A 17590-nucleotide genomic window follows, 5' to 3' on the forward strand; every position below is an offset into this window, starting at 1 on the left:
AGGAAGCTGCTGAGAGATTTGTGACAATCAAAGCTATGTCAAAACACATTGAGACTCTGAGAGATTTGTTAAATCCAGGCTGAGGCCTAAATAGTAGCAGCTGCTGAGAGATTTGTTAAATCCAGATCTATGGTCAAAATACAAGGAGCTTCTGGGAGATTTCTTTCATCTGGAACTAAGGTCCAAACACTAGGAGCTGCTGAGAGAAGTGTAACAAGCAGAGCTGAGCTCAAATAAAACGTGAAGCTGGGAGATTTGTTAGAGTCGGCGCTGAGATGAAGTATTAAGAATAGCTGAGAGAGTTGTTGAAACAGGAACTAAGGTCAAACATGAGAAGCAGCTGAGAGATTTGATATAACCAAATCTAAAGTCAAACCTCAAGGAGTAGCTTAGAAATTTGGTTCCGAAGCAGAGGTGAAACATTAAGAGCAGCTGAGAGACCTGGCAAAGCCACCCCAGAGGTCGAGGAGGAGGATATGCCAAAGCCCTGTAACAGGCCCCGCTGAGCTGATCAAGCAGGGAAAGAATGGTCCACAGCGACAAACAGCACTCCATTAACCTATATGCAGTGTCTACTGCCTCTAAAATATGCATCCATTCAACTTTGCAGTGTTCCATTGAAGGTTAAGTACTAGTGACTAGAACATTTGAAAAACAATTTTATGAAGAAATCTAAATAAGATTTTGAGAGTGTGAATACCTGTGACCCGCAATGGGAGAAGTCCCTGCATAAACAAACTGTCATTTATCTAACGTCGCCGGTTTATACCTGCTGGCTGGATTGGGTCTCTGCGCTTCCAAGCCAGGGAGCTTTGTGCAAACAGCATGGATACAACCACTTCGATCTCTAAAATAAGTCATGTTTTGAATTCAAGGTGAACTGGGGCTTCCCCAGCCTTAAAGCCACAGCTGAGCACAGAGAGAGCTCATGTCTGTCATCAAATCTATGCAAGCACCAGGTCTCATCTGGAGATGCTAACCAGCACAACAGGCAGCCGTCTGGATAGCGACAGATGGTGGGTGGCCCACTCGGCCGAACACTATGCACAAAGGCATTTAAGAATGTAGCTGTTCCATGTTTGTCTTGTAAACTAACAATAGAAGTATTAGGATACCGCTGCACATGGCTTCCGGTCAGAGGCATGAACATGAGGGAACCAAAGCAAGGAGGATCTTTGGAAAGGGGGCGGCATGCCCAGGCCATAAATAGGAGCTCTGTAGGCAGTAGGGGGCGTCCAGTAGACCAGCTTCATGCACATGCACATGACGTCATATTGTTCAGCTGTCGACAACTGCACCATGAAATCATTCCCCGCTACATCTGCCTCAGGTTGTCGTCCACCTTGTATGTCCCTGGGATTTATGTCATTGCAGAGAAACCCAACGAGTATGGAAACGCACAGGTTGTTTTTCTTGAGTCTTTATTTCACCTTCAGGCATGGTTCACCCTACGCCACCTGGAGGCCCACTATGCATTAAGTCACACCCTGCACCTCAGATTACCACTTTCCACCATCTGGGACGAAGGTGTAAACTCATGTTCCTGTAAAACAAAGACATTTTCAATATTACACGGCAAGCACACAGAAGGGCTTCGTGATCTCGTCTCAGCCCCCAAAGCATCAGGGACATTTCGTAACTTAATGCACGCCGATTCAGGTCAAAGCAGAATAAGGTTAGAGGTGGGGGGGCGATGTTTAGGATCAAAGAGAATTCCTCTTTTAAAATGTGCCCAAATACAACACCTGTTGTCTAGAGAAAGACTTGTTTGCCCTGGGATCAGCCCTGTAAGTGTTGGCCATTTTAGCATTTTGTAACCTGCGGATGTAATGGCCCTGGCTCATGAAGTCATGATGGCCGGGGAGGAAGATGGAAGGAAGCCAACGCAGGGAGTGGAGAGCTTTGTTCTGAGTCAGTCCTCATCAGAAGACTCTCAGACGGCCAGTCCCTCAGTGGATTTCTGAGAGGGATGTCGAACTCACACAGCGAACCAGGCACTTAACTATATCCTGGAGGCAACTTGGGTAGTTCTGAAAGTGCATCAACACAGCCGGCTTCGAGGCATCTACATATGTTGATGAATTCAGCCTCAAACCATCCGCAAAAGCCTAATTGCAGGGTCGACCTTGAGGGGTACTTACACCTGAAGCAGAGATCAACGCCCGCATGAGACCGAGTTCGATCTCGAAAAGAGCATCGACCTCGAGCAAAATAAAGGCACAAGTGTGAATCAAACTCCTCCACTGTGCAGACATACGCCTATGAGTGGGGAGCACCAGACATAGATATGTGTGCAACTAGGGGAAACGCAAAATACAAAAACTTCACTTCCTGGCATCCACTACCCCAGTTTTATTAAACGGCTCTGTGGGTAGATAAGCCAGAGATACATGTGCAAGTTTTTTCCGCCATTGTACCTTGTTCAGTCTAGAAAATATGCCAGTGACAATGACTGTAAAGACACCAACACGGGCTCCATATCTGAGTCAGCGAGTGGACATTTACAGGATACCAACTAGATGATACAACCTAATCTGCCATCAAGGAGGCGGTGTTGCGCCCTAACCCTTGTTCAATAAGTTTGGTTTTAGTACACCCCAAGTCATCAAGTTAACTCACCTTAACTTGCCTCCAGTGTGTATGAACAGCATTAAAGAGGCACAGTGCACTACAACATGTGCGGCTGGGCAGCACGGCTGCTCTCAATGCTACATGGACCCATTACACGCTTCCGTTCAATACAGTATTAGGAATCAGCCAATCAGGTGTAGCACGCACTTTGTACTTTTGATGGCAGGTTAGAGAACACACACTTATTCAATGTGCCTGTCATGAAAGAGTTTATGAAAATGTGCAAATGTCTGATCCTGTGACGGAACATTCCATCCTTGGAACGGGGCTTCGAAGACGAAGTTCCAAGATTGAGGGAGCTGACGTTTGCGTCAACGCTTTCTTGTGGTCTCAAAAAGCTGCTCTTTAATGTTGTCTTATTAATCTCCATAACTTCCTTATGAAGAGTCGTTGAGTCACAGGTCCTAGTTGCAAATAAGCTATATCTACTGCTGAAACAACTTTACTGATTGGCAACAGGGAAGGCCCTACCCCGAGCAAACACTGCCCCATTGTCCCAACAACTCCCACCTCAAAAACCATTGAGCCTCTCACTAAACCGCAGTCCACCCCTCTACACGTAAACGCCTTTACCTCAATGCAAGATCCATCCCCCAGCACACAGTAGAAATCTGGGCTTACTTGCGTCCTCACAACCAGATATATGCTTTATCACAGAAACCTGGCTACACACTGTAGCACTGCTGTGCATCCCATTACATTTCCTGATAGTTATAAACTGGTTCGGCTGGCCAGGGAATCAAAACGAGGAGGTGGAGCAGCCATCGCTGCCTGCGACTCCCTTAGAGTAGAAATCCTCGATTCCCTACTTGCCTACTGGGCAGAGATGGCAGTATTCAAGCTAGAAACCCCCCACAGGGACACTTGGAAAGGCGCTCTAGTCTACCACCCTCCGCCCCATTAAAGAGTTTAGTCATAAACTTGCAGAATGACTTGCATCTCATGTACTATCTACGCAAAACGTTCTCCTAATAGGGGATTTCACTTATCAAGTCAACATAGCCGCTGACCCTGATGTACCTATCCTGTTGTCCAATCTTGAAATATTAGACCTCCAATGGATTATGATTGGCCACACTCTTTTTGCAGGCGATTCTTACACTGCTCCTCATCTTTCCACCTCCAAACTTCTTCGGGTAGACGTTCCTCAACTCCTGACCTGGACAGATCATTTTCAGATCAGCTTTCAGATTCCCACTATGACAATTCCCGCAAATCCTACTGCTCCGAAGCACCCTAGATTGAGGAGTCCTTGCTATCCGCTTTTCTCGCCTCTACTCGCAGAACATTAGCGCAGCTTTAGCCCTGTTCCACGACTCTTTCTCCCGTGCTCTTGTTATCATTGCTCCCCACAAACAACTTCCCACTCAGTCATGCAGACCTAATGCTCCGTGGCAGCCAACAAATCAAGCTGTAAAAGACTGGAACACAAATGGAGGGCACCGAAAAGTAGCACTGATAAACAAACGTACAACTCATCACAAAGTGCCTATCATTGCTAAATAAGGACAGCACGTAGGCATGATATTATCAACAGAATAGATCAAGCAGGCAACTCCACGAAGGAACTATTCAAAGTCCTAAACGACTTCACCAAACCTCAAGCTTGCGCCTCAGTCATCCCTGCCTCCCAGACACTTTGCAACACCTTAGCTAGCCACTTCCAAACTACAATCAGCAACATATACCGAAGCTTCCCCTCCACGGCTTGACCCTCAACCCACCCCTGCACCACCCATTCGCCCGAAATATTACTTAGGTAGTATTTGAAAGGTCCGCCCAGTAGAACCTGGGAATACTCTTAGATGAAAAGCTATCGATGAAAGAGCAGATCACCTCCACCCGCAGCACTTGCTTCGGCAGATTGCTCTTTCGGTGGCTTCCTGTGAGCTCACAGAAGACACTCACCCAGGCATTACTCATCAGTCACCTGGATTATGGCAACGCCCTAATTCTCGCATCAAATTAAACCCTTTTATCAACATGCAGGTGGTTCATAGCCCCGCTGCTCGCCTCTTCAAAAAATTGCCTCCACAGACACAGTCCGCCCCCACGCTCAGAGCCCTTCATTGGCTCCCCATTAGAAAGAGAGCGCTGCTCGACTGGCACAGGCCCAAAGTACCCACAGGACAGACTCACTCTCCACCACCCGGACAAATCTGAGATCTAAAAATCAACCTCTTATGTCCTCGGTGTATTTGAACGTCAACATGTGTCGGCCAGCCTTTCGCCTATCTTGCCCCATACTACTGGAGTAGGCTCCCTCTCTTCATCCGTGCATGCTCCAGTTTCTCTGGCTTTTAAAAGCATCTCAAGATCTGGTTGTTTTGATCAGCTGCCTTTTCACCTGTCTGCCGACACAGTGCTGAGATGTCCCTTCGGGGTTGAGTCGATGTGCTTTATCAAGAACCCATTAACATAACACAACATATCCACAAAGACACGGAGCTGTACTACTGCATTCACACACACGTGTCCTGCCTAAGGCTGTGTTGAAGTTTCATATTAATCTCTCGGTTAAATTGCCCTTATTTTTTACTAATCCGCAAGCCACAGCGGAGTGTCCACAACAGATGCTAAATGTGATAAGAGCTAGTGTATATTTCATTCATCTCACAAATCCTTTCCACTTCCAACCAGCTGCTGGTTGCGTCTGCTCGGCTACAGCAGAAGAAACCCCTACCTAGATCAGGCGTTGCAAACAGGACTGTACGTTGGATATAAACCAGTTGTTCCTGTGGTATTCACCAACTCCCAAGTCCCACCCAAATCCCATTCCACACACAGGAAGGTGAAACCATAGACTGTCTGTGTACAGTAGCCCTTGCGGACGTGTGCAGAGCAGCTACAGGGTCCTCTGTGCTTATATTCACAAGACTCTACTATGTGGCTGTTCAAGCTAGAAGAGACTTTAGGGGATAAGACATTATTTCAATCCTCTGTCAGTATGTGCCCAGCATAACTTAAGAAACAGTGAGGGTCTTTGCAACTTTACAGTCGATCTAGAGCACGTAAATCTGAAATGGGTGCATGCTGCCAATGGGCATTGGGAAGTGTAACCCTCAGTTTGCAGCTTGTGTCAGTTGTGGATTCACATATGACCCTTCCTGGGCAGCAGACAGTGAGGCTATCAATGGATACTGCATACACAACCAGAGGGGTGCAGACAAAAGGCATGCTGGGAAATCTAAGGTGAATTGTGGGGTTGATGCATGATGCGAGGATGAATCATTTGAGCCATGTCTGAAATCGAAACCAAAGCTTTGAGAAAAACAACTTCAGCTTTTTTGGACACCACCGTAGAGATCCGGAGTGATCATGGCATGCAGATCCACAGCGAAGCAAGCTGCAAAAGGAGGCTGCAGAGAACGAATACTTTCACTTGTTAGTGACTTGGTGCTGCTAATCCTTTGTAATGACTGTGCTGTGTGTTAATCTCCTTATGAAGGTATTCCTTGTGATGTCATAGATCCATCCCTGGGTGGTCACCCTAAATCCTCATGGTTGCTCCCCCTTGCACATCTGCTGACGTTACATTGCACGCCTGGGCAGGATCCAGGCTGCACATGGCTGGACTGTTACAGCTTTTCTCGTGCTTCTTTTTCACTATTTTTATTGAAAAGATTTTAGGAATGTAATTAAATTAATAAATTACAACTTGTAGGTCACAGCATCTCTGTGTGTACTGTCCTTGGTGTTCGGCGTCACATTATCTCATTATCCCCTCTGAACCCTGCTCCACGGAGAGGACGGTAACTTTCTGCATCAGCACCGAGGGTTCCTAGTCAACGTAGTCACTCCTTTTTCCAGCAGTCGGAGACCCACTTTGACCTTCTCGTTGCCAGTTGGGAGGCTCCCGCGCCCACTTCACTGTCCACCACACTCCACTCTGTTGAACATTATTAATTATTGAGGAGCATTACCTTTATGACCTACACCCTACACAGCTTTCATGAAGCCGAAATGACTTTCAAACCTAGAAGACAGCCAACACGCTCTGTTTCCTTCAGAGACTTTGCTGCATCTCAAAGATTTAACAAAGTTGTCCCAGCGATCCAACGTACCTTGATTCTGGTCAACCCAAAGGACCCCAGAATCCTCCATTATTATTGCACGACACCGCTATGCCAATCTGTATGTTCTGACATTCGATGTGGGGCGAGTCCTGGGAGCTTTTCGTTGGGACCCCAGCGCAGCCCTCCCTGGCTGGGGGTGGTAAGGGCAGGAGTGCCTTGAACATTTTCAGAGGAGCTCAAATCCAGCTTGAAATGTTAGACTCGGTGGGACATTACCAAGTTCCGTGAGTTGTTATTGGGCCCCTGTGAGTGAAGAGGCCATTGTCAGGACTTCATTCCGCAGGATTTGAGGGTGTCCGGGTGACTCTCTCCTGGTAGATCTTCCATCCGCCAGACGTTGCATGTGCTGCTGCCTTCCTTCCAGCGGGGTCCTCGTGGTGCACGTGCAGGCACACTGGCACCAACCTGTGAACTGCAAGAGAGAGGGTCAGTATAAGAAATGTTGAATCCAAAATACAATGTAAGCCTCAAGGCAGAGATGAACCTTCATACAAAGAGGAACCAGCAGCCACCGGTGGCACAAGAGCACAGACACCACCAGCCGGCTGGCTGAAGGATCCAGATCGAGAAAGAGGAATAACTTTGCTGGTGCAAGCCCTGTCTCATCGATGAGGGGCGAGTTCAAGATGGAGGGGTTTGCGGGTATCAGAAGGCCCAACCAGCCCTAGGACAATAGAGATGCTGGAAGCCTGATGGGAAGCATGATGGGAAGCATGATGGGAAGCATGATGGGAAGCATGATGGGAAGCATGATGGGAAGCATGATGGGAAGCCTGATGGGAAGCATGATGGGAAGCCTGATGGGAAGCCTGATGGGAAGCCTGATGGGAAGCCTGATGGGAAGCCTGATGGGAAGCATGATGGGAAGCATGATGGGAAGCCTGATGGGAAGCCTGATGGGAAGCATGATGGGAAGCATGATGGGCAGCCTGATGGGAAGCATGATGGGCAGCCTGATGGGAAGCATGATGGGAAGCATGATGGGAAGCCTGTTGGGAAGCCTGATGGGAAGCATGATGGGCAGCCTGATGGGCAGCCTGATGGGCAGCCTGATGGGAAGCCTGATGGGAAGCATGATGGGCAGCATGATGGGAAGCCTGATGGGCAGCATGATGGGCAGCATGATGGGCAGCATGATGGGCAGCATGATGGGCAGCCTGATGGGAAGCCTGATGGGAAGCCTGCTGGGAAGCCTGATGGGAAGCCTGATGGGAAGCCTGATGGGAAGCATGATGGGAAGCATGATGGGAAGATGGGAAGCCTGATGGGAAGCCTGATGGGAAGCCTGATGGGAAGCATGATGGGAAGCCTGATGGGAAGCCTGATGGGAAGCCTGATGGGAAGCCTGATGGGAAGCATGATGGGAAGCATGATGGGAAGCCTGACGGGAAGCATGATGGGAAGCCTGATGGGAAGCATGATGGGAAGCATGATGGGAAGCCTGATGGGAAGCATGATGGGAAGCATGATGGGAAGCATGATGGGAAGCATGATGGGAAGCCTGATGGGAAGCCTGATGGGAAGCCTGATGGGAAGCCTGATGGGAAGCCTGATGGGAAGCATGATGGGAAGCATGATGGGAAGCATGATGGGAAGCCTGATGGGCAGCCTGATGGGAAGCCTGATGGGAAGCCTGATGGGCAGCCTGATGGGAAGCCTGATGGGAAGCCTGATGGGAAGCCTGGTGGGAAGCATGATGGGAAGCATGATGGGAAGCCTGATGGGAAGCCTGATGGGAAGCATGATGGGAAGCCTGATGGGCAGCCTGGTGGGAAGCCTGATGGGCAGCCTGATGGGAAGCCTGATGGGAAGCCTGATGGGAAGCCTGATGGGAAGCATGATGGGAAGCATGATGGGAAGCATGATGGGAAGCCTGAACACAAGGAGACCATCCCTGGTGCACTGCATGGAGCACACTGGAACTGGGAAAGCCCAGACGATATAGAGGGGTGACGCGTAGGAGATGCAAAGGTAACACGAGAATGGGATCGAAAGAGAGTGAGCAGAATGAGGAGAAACAGGGAGGAGGCCATAGTGAAAGGGGGCAGAGAGCCAGTGGGTTGTGAAGAGGAGCTATGCAGAGGCAGTAGACCCTCAGGAGTGGTAAAGAGGTGGGGAGTGTGACGAGGCAAAGATTGAAAAGTGGGTTCATGTGTCCGCTCCCATTCTGCTGCTGAAAGGGCGGGGGGCTATGGAGCAAACGGGTGCTGTGCTGAGTGTATGTGATACCAGTGGTGATTAGAAGAACCCAATGCAGAAAGACGCTGGGCGAGCTGCTGTGTATGTCTTCTCAGTTGTGGGGTTCCATGAAAGGAAACTCCTACAGGTGGGCTGCATGGGATGTCATTTAACAACACGCAATGTACGGATAAGAAGCCGTCATGTTGGGCTGAGGAGGAGAGGAGCGAAAAGTGGTCAAAGCCTATCTAGTCCTGTGCTACAGCTGACCTCAAAGACCCTGGTCAGAGGACTCCACAGAGACAAACCAGCTTCTCACCACATGGGATGGTCTGGCTCTCCTTTCCTAGCCTGGCGAAGCACAAAGACTTGCCCTTTCAGCGGCATTAGGGGTGCGATGCAACCCTCGTTCAAACAACAACATGGACCAGACGATAAGAGCATAAAGGGCTAACTCAGTGTTGTGTAGAACAGTAAAATGTTTCAACTAGAAAACTTAAATATTGTCAAGTAAAGGTTAAAAAATTAGAAAAACAGTCCAAACATTCCCAATAATGGCGGGCGAGGCCAACCACCTCCATGGACATTAATGGGTTGATATCATCTCGTTACAAAGTCTCTTTGTGGGACCCTCAGCGGCCGATGCCTCGTGACCTAGGATGGCGCCTAAATGTAGTCAACAGAGTCTGGGGCTAGAGACAGTCACGAGTTTTACTTCCGGAATCATGGGGTGATGTCAATCTGGTTGGACAGACTGCTTGGCTTCTGTTGTGGAGGAATCAACTCTCCCACACTGAAGGATGCTGAGCACCATGAAAGGTCCTTCCCTTTGGTTGGAATCTTCTAAACCCTCTATTGGAGGAGACCGCAGCCCTAGCCATATCGGCGGAACTGTGATCACTAACACGGGCGCATGGTTGTCTCATTACATACAGTGCCTCAGCAGCAACACCAAAGTGGGCCTGTGTTCCGCCATCATCTCCCGTGGCCTCTGCACTACCAACTTGGCATTCCTGATGGCATTAGCCAGCTGAAGAGCAGAAGACTGGAAGCTGGCCTTCCACCACCCTCTACATTCTTGGGTGTATCCCTTTAGCGTCCACCTTCAAATGAGGCACTTGGGTCTCCATGCTGAAGACTCACCCCGGAGGGCCAGGCTGAAAACTGCGGCTGAAAACTGCGCCTGCCAGGCGGTCACAGCCCGAGGTGGACGAAGCGCGAGTTCCCTGCTTCAAAAGCTGACCGCAGATGGTCTGTCTTGGTGGCCCATGCATGATACAAGGTCAGCAGATTCTGCGGGTCTGGCCGAGGGTTCACTCTTTGCTGATTGTGGCGCTCAAACGCGCTCCGCAGCTGCTCCAAGCCCCCTTCGATGCAGAGCTCACTAGCTCTGATAGCGCTAGCAGTAGTTTGGGTTGGAGAGCTTCTGCTGGTTTTCTGCTAGTAAACCTGTGCTAGTTTGTTGGATTGCAGTGAGAGAAACACCTTGGTGCCTGCCCTGAAGTCTTAATGGCTCGTCTAGTGAACTTAGTGGCCAGATTGGAGCGCTGGCCCAGACATCCTTCCCAACCTCCATGGGTTGGGATTGCGCGCATTCTTGTCGCGCCTGTGATCCTGCACGGCTCTCATACCTAAAGGTCTTTAATCTGCCGATCCCTTCTTTTACTGCAAATTCATGTACTCCAAAGTCCGTGAGAGTTTACTTCCACCCAGGGAACTCTCCCTGTTGACTTCTTCCGAGTCCCAGGATGGCAGGGCCTTGTTTGAGAGTGAACCCTCTGTAGTTCCCTTTGACCTCCTCTGGTGCATGGAAGGCCCCCCAGGCGCTTCCGGTGCCTCTGATGAACCTTTGCACTGTTGTCATAACTCCAGTGTTTTCTGCCTGTACCATGTGGTTGCTCGTGGTCTGATCATTCCTGATATTGCCATGTCAGATGCTGCTTTGCTGAGCTGATGACCTTATCAGTTCTGTTTTCAAGGAAACTTGAATAAATGAAGTACAAAAAAAGGCTCTTCCCAAGCGCATGAACACAACAGTCTCTGTGACTTGCGAGAGCCCCAGTGGCTTGGGAGGCAGGAACCTGCTGGGAAGGACCCGCGGAACACAAACAAGGCGGTACAGGGGTACTTAAGCCTCCCGTCCTTTCCCTGCTGGTTAATGTGATGATTGAGCTTCAGGCCCCTAACCCCCTCACCCCTGTTGTGGAAAGACGACTGTCCTCAGAAGTAGATGCCTTTGTGTCTGTTGTAACTGGCTTGTCTTCTGTGTATTTCTGGCAGTGACTGGCTGAGGGTAAAACCTTTAGCTTCAAAACTTAAGTAGATTAATGCAAATGAGCAAAGAGAACTAGAGCCGAGAAGGACAAGCTCTTCACTATTTCCCTCTAGTGTTGTGCAGTCTAGGCGCTTTACAGGAGCATTAGTTCTGATTCCAGTGACAGGAGAAACCTCCCATTTTCTCTCTTTGCCATAGTACATCTGGAGAGGGCCCCGCTCTGGGCTGAGGCGGAGTCACCGCTGACACCCCCGGACCTGTAATCTGCAAATATAGGGGCTCCACCCGGCCTAACCTGGCACTCCCGCCAAGTATTTGTACGTTTCATGCTGGACATAGAGGGGCGTCCAGGCTGCAGATACATTGGACACTGGACAACACAAATCCTTAGGGCTTACAACGTATTTTTATTTAGTTCCGGACATAACCATATAACTTAAACTGTCCTGGGCATAATCTTTATTTACATCTCTTCCTACTCCCTCCTCTGTGCACCCCATGCAGGCAGTGTCAGTATTACCTACAATTCACATGTTTTGTTTGTTTGATAAGTTTTATAAAAGGCAAACATGACCCGATAGAGTATCAGAGCGCTGTGCATCGTCGCCCGCTTGTTAGGCTAGAGCGGGAAGGTATCATCAAAGTCAACGTAACAACAGATTACAGAACAAGGCACAGCAACATTAGTGTGTGCGCAAAAGGCAGCTTGCAACGAAGGACAGGTGGACAGCAGTGTGAGCAGCATTTCAAAACGTATGTGATGTTACAGAGCTATTGCCTCACAGGTCTATTCATGCCTAAGATACTGACCCAATGTACGACGACGTCTGCTGCTTGAACTTTAGCAGGTAAAAAACATAGAAAACTATGCAATTGCACAGGGGGAGCGGGGGGTCCCATGGCAGTTCTGCTTTTAGACGCCGAAAAGGCTTTCGACCGTGTGGCTTGGGAGTTCTTATGGGCAGTAATGAGGAAATCAGGATGCGGGGAAAGTTTTGTGAGAGCAGTACAATCACTATACAGGGCTCCAACAGCACGCATAAGGGTGAACGCGGGACGTTCAAACCCAATTGAAATATCGCGCGGCACAAGGCAGGGCTGCCCGTGTTCACCCTTATTGTTTGCAATGTATATAGATCCGCTAATCTCTAAACTAGAACAAAATGAGCGCATACGGCCATTAATAACAAGCATGGGCCCAAGCAAAGTCTTAGCGTATGCCGACGACGTGGCAGTTGTTACACCTACACCCACTGAGGCTATAAGAGGGATAGAAATAGAAGCAGATCACTTTGGCCAGGTGGCAGGTTACGCTTTGAATAAAGCCAAAACACAAATCATACACAATTCACATTCAGAATGCACAGATTCACGGGTGGTGGCAGATGGGGTATATTTGGGAGTCTCTATCACTGCAGACCTGGATAAATTGGTGGAACTGAACATAAAGCCGATAATAACCAAGTCTAAACGAGACTTAGACAGGGTACATAATATCCATATGTCTATAGTGGGACGAGTGAATTTTGTGAAGTTTTTCCAAAGTTTTTGTACTTATTCAAATCAATCCCCTTACTTTTTAATGCTGGCTGGTTTAACATAATAGAACAAATATTTAATCGCTTTATCTGGTGCCAAGGTAAAACTAGAAGAGCTCTTAGATTCATGTCGCTACCACGGGATCGGGGGGGCTGGGCCATGCCCGATTTAAAACTATATTATTGGGCAGCAATGCTACAACAAATGCCAGGCCTCTTGGGGGGGGGGCAGAAATGGAGGAAGCACATCATACGGGCTCCATGGAAATATATGAACTGGTTTTAGGAGTAGAAGCAGCGAATGTGCTTCTGAGACATACTGAACCAAGCTTCTTTAATAAAACCAAATCTAAAACAGTTGAGGCAGCCTATAAGATTTGGAGGGCCTTCAAGAAGAGATTCGGCCTGGGCAGATTTAATGCCCATACTAGATTGTCTAACAACCCTACAATACCGCAGGATATCTTCGGGGATTCAATTTTTGGGGAATGGGAAAGATTGGGGGTCAAGAAGGTGGGGGATCTCATAGGCCCAGAGGGTATATGCCAATTTTCTGTAATTCAAGAGGAATTTGGAATGAATTCAAGAAGCTTTTTTAAATATTTACAGGCAAGAAGTTTTTTGTCGGGCAAGATAGGTGGTGCACGTGGATTTGAAATTAACTCGATACTGCAGATTATTGAAGAGGGGCAAGGCTGCACAATTAGAATGTTGTACGCAGAGCTAATTAAGAACAGAGAAGATGATTTAGAAAAAGCTGAATTGAAATGGATGAACAGATTAGAGATAACACGGGGGATATTCGGTAGGTCACTACAGCTGGGGCATGATATCCTCAGTTCTTCAGCTTTACAAGCACAACATTATAAAACCTTGTATACACTGTTTTATACACCGGCTAAAATAGCTCAATGGGGGGGAACACAGGGGATATTATGCCCTAGATGTGACAGCACGGAGGGTGATACAACCCATATGTTTGCTAGTGGCCCAGCTTTGCTGCCCCTTCTAGAATCCATGGAGGTATTTATGGACAGAGCGTTAAATGTGAAAATTAAGCTAACGGCAGAGCTGATTGTGCTGGGGGTCTCAAGTGAGATTTCTTGCCGCAGGAATATTTTTTATTTGTAGCGATGGCAGTACTTCGTCTGTGTATTGCTACAGCCTGGAAGGATAGAACATCCCCTACACTGCAACAATGGTTAGCCAGGTTGTTAAGCAGCTGTAATTTAGAAAACTCAATTTATGCCAGGAGAGGAAAAAAAGGCAGAGTAAAGGGGCAGCAAATCTGGTCTCCGATAAATAAATGGCGGGAAGGGGTGGGGTAGTGTCTGTAACACACATATATATATATTTTTTTTTCATCGACACAAAACGTCTATCTCTTTGTTCCCTTTTTTGTTCTTTTTTGCTAAATGCAGTAGGATTGTAATGAAATGTTATGAAATGTTTTTTTTTCTTTTCCGCTTACTCCTGACACAAGGTTTAATGGAGGTTTCATGGATTTGTCTTGTGGGGGGCAGGGGGGTGGGGAGGGTTAAAAACTGTTGTAAAAACTTCAATTAAAAAAAACGAAAAAAAAAACTATGCAAAAACATTAAAAGCATAAAAGGCAAATGGGTATGAACATCAGCATATTGAACAGGAAGCGATAACTTCGAGGTAGGCGAGGACGAGGATGAAGGGTCATTTCATAGGTTTAAGAAGTTACAGAACGTTTATCTCCATTGGCCACATGAACATCTGAAGACTCATTCTGGGCTCCTATGGATCCAGCATGCATCTTGGAATACAGCTCACGCGCTAGAAACGGCACCACTCCTCATTAATACATTCATACGGATGTGTGAATGTCTAGTGAGTTTCTAGATGCATGTACATTCAGATGCCTCCCGTAACTCCCTTGTCTAGTTTTATTAACTCACTCAGGACCCTCACCGCCATCTGACGTCCTGCGAGACACTCGAATAAAGAGCCCGAGACACTCCGCGCCTGCCACGCAAGGAGCCAGATGTGACGATGGCTGCATCATAAGTGCACCAGTATTACTCCAGCTGTGACATGCAATCCCTTAACCCTGCTTTACTCTCAGGTGGGTTACAAGCATCACCTCTACAAATGAAGCCGGTGGAAGCACCTCGGGTAGAGGTCTTCGCAATCAAGGGGGTGGGGGCAGAGCCTGTCGCAAGACTTCGGCTGTACTTCAATGGGACTTTTCAAGAAAGCGGATGACACTTGTAGTCGCAATGGCCAGTGAGACCCAGGTTTCTGCAAGGAGTAGCGCCTGAAGGATAGGAGTCAGGCTTCAGTTCACATCGAGTACAACCCACCTGCTCTTCTGCCAGGTAAACCTGGCCCTTCCATTGGCTGGGGCTGGGATGCTGCCGGGTGCCAGCCGCCTCTGGATGTTCTGCACAGCGGTCTGTTTGGTTTTCCACCCAATGTCTTCTCCTCTCAGGTTTGTCTTCCGGGTCAGGGCCTGCGGTCTGCAACGAAAGGGAAAAGGCGCCTTAAATGATGACCTCAACTCCATGAACCTCTGCTGTTCCCACGCACCCTGACAGTAGCCAACCAAAGGTACTAGATGAAACTTAGATACATGAAAGCATCTGGAAGGACAGTCTAAACCGGTGGAAGATCAGAACCAGGGCAGATGGTCCAACTGGAAGAGACGACCCAACTGGAAGGACGCCACAAATGGCGCTGCGGCCTGCACAGAGGTAGATCAGGGGAGTTGTGAGCGAGGCTTTGCAACCAAGTTGACCTCATAATGCTAAAGTTTACAATCTAGAAATCAGACAAATGTCAATCAGCAGCAGAAAAGGCACGAGCTGCTGGGGCTGTGGGAAGTCTTGGAACATCCCACGGGCGGGTCTCACACTGAATAAACATTAGCTGTAGACGAAGAGATGGAAATGACTTGGATGGAGGCTTCACGACGAAAAGAAACAGAGTTTGGTCCTCAGTAAAGAACGGTGGGACAGGACATCTGGCTCCAGAGGTATGTAAAGGGGAGTTGGCTCAAAGAAAGGAAATACTAACTGAAAGTAAAAGAAGGCGAGGCAGCGCTGTCTGAGCACGGACACGCCCCAGACTCGCAGGAGTCAGTGAAACTTGTCTTTCACCCGCTTTAGGGGTTGGTTGCTGAAAAGCAAAAGAGATGGCCATCTGGCCACTTCGACACGTAAAGTCCACCTCACTGGAGAATGCTCTTTCATCACAGAATCCCAGCCGGACAGACGAGATCTCAAGACGAGGCGCATGGTCCAGTGCCTGCCGCTCCCAGAGCTTCGAACTCCCAAGTCTTGACACCACCCGCGTAAGATAAGACCCCAAGCTTTGAGGTCTTATAAGGACTACTAGAAGCAGACTACATCATATCCGGCCGCTCTACCGTGGAACAAGCTACCCTTAGATTTACGTTTCATTGACGATTGTTTGGGGATCTGGAAGAAGTAAAAAAACATGGTTGTTTAGGACCCAATGATGCTGGTGCCTGCACCATCGAATGACTCCAGAAACAACATCGAGCGATGCTAGCGCCGTGATATTGCACCGGGATCATTGAGGCGCTTTACAAAAGCTGGAAATACATAAAGAGGACTGCTGAGAGCCCTTGAGGTTGCATTATTTGAGAAAGAGGTGCCCTCAGAACGAGGACCTAGAGAAAACAGAATCAGAAGCAGATAATTAATTAGAAAAAAGTCAATGCTGCTCTAGGTTGAATTTAAGGAAGGGCGTCGAGCAGTGTGGGTTCCCAAACTTGAAAACCAAAACTGATCAACTAGGTAGAAAACCTGGGAGGGTTGTAAAAGGGATGGGAAAGTTAGGAGTCGAAGAAATATATATAGGTCCAACGATTCTAGATGTGAAGTGGGATCCAGCTGCGGGATTTCCTGCACCGTCGGTGTGATGGATTCAGGGCTGGATCCAGCATCTCCTTTAGAAATGGTGTGCCTTCCGTTAGTGCCCAAATCTAACGCATGTCGTGAGCTTCAACTCTTGTTAGGGGTAACAGTAAACACGCTTTGCGGCAGTTGCACCACCAGCCGTAGACTCTCCCTTCGCGGAAGGAGGCCATGGGACAGAGAACAGCCCCAAAGAGAGGGTCTTAGTGACCAGCAGAATGGTTGAGTGTGACAAGGTGTTGTACCAGCTCAGTTCTGGCGAGTGCACACGCACTCAAGGGAGGTGCTGTCACCTTCTCACTGATGAATCTAGATAACTTGTACCACACCTGCAGAGTGGCATCGGTTGTGACCCCTGCAGGCATGAGACCTGAGGCGAAGCTTCATGGCTTGTGCTGCGAGACCGCCTTGAGCAGTCGATGCCATCCGACCAACCCCCAAATGGGTCTACCTGGTCATGCTGCAGGGTCCGGGGTCCCTGGGTGAGTCACTGAACCAAGAACTCTAGTAATGTCTGTGCCTCCAAACACTGACGAGTCCTGGGGGTGGGGGGCTTCCATTCAGAGACCCCCTCCATCGCTGCCAGACAAGAGCCCAGATCTCTAGTAACGTCTCCAGATTCTGTGCCTCCCTATTATCTCTTCTTGAGTCCTGGGTGGCGCCGCCCATTCACAGACCCGTCCTTCACAATTATGACTGACCGGTTCTGTTACCCGTGTCCATCATGTGTGAACCAGGGGCTCGCTGGTATGTACAGAAGGCGGTACCTAGACAGGCTCAGTTTAATTCCTTCCTCCTCTGCAATTCCCAATTGCCGTTCTATGGGGCGCTTCATACACATCTTCCTTCAGCTTTGTCTCTGTAACATTCATACTTGTTAGTTGCCTGTCCTGCTGTCAACAGTGGTCTGTTCCATATCCTGCTGTCGGTATCAGTCGGTTCCGTTTACGTGCTGGTCAGTTGTGTGGCCAGCTATCCACTCCA

General features: G+C 48.6%; 1 pseudogene across 1 annotated transcript in view; it reads right to left on the reverse strand.

Moving 5' to 3' along the window:
- Window positions 1-6822: 6822 nt before the first annotated feature.
- LOC147673036 (uncharacterized) overlaps window positions 6823-17590 on the reverse strand; it is a 55442-nt pseudogene continuing 44674 nt past the window's right edge. Inside the window, exons 5-6 of the transcript XR_015302592.1 lie at window positions 15029-15184; window positions 6823-7119 (exon numbers count right to left, since the gene is read on the reverse strand). The product of XR_015302592.1 is annotated as an uncharacterized LOC147673036 (transcript). The remainder of the gene's footprint in view (window positions 7120-15028; window positions 15185-17590) is intronic.

The sequence above is a fragment of the Lissotriton vulgaris genome, chromosome 12 (genome assembly GCF_964263255.1).
Source record: "Lissotriton vulgaris chromosome 12, aLisVul1.2, whole genome shotgun sequence".
Taxonomy (NCBI): domain Eukaryota; kingdom Metazoa; phylum Chordata; class Amphibia; order Caudata; family Salamandridae; genus Lissotriton; species Lissotriton vulgaris.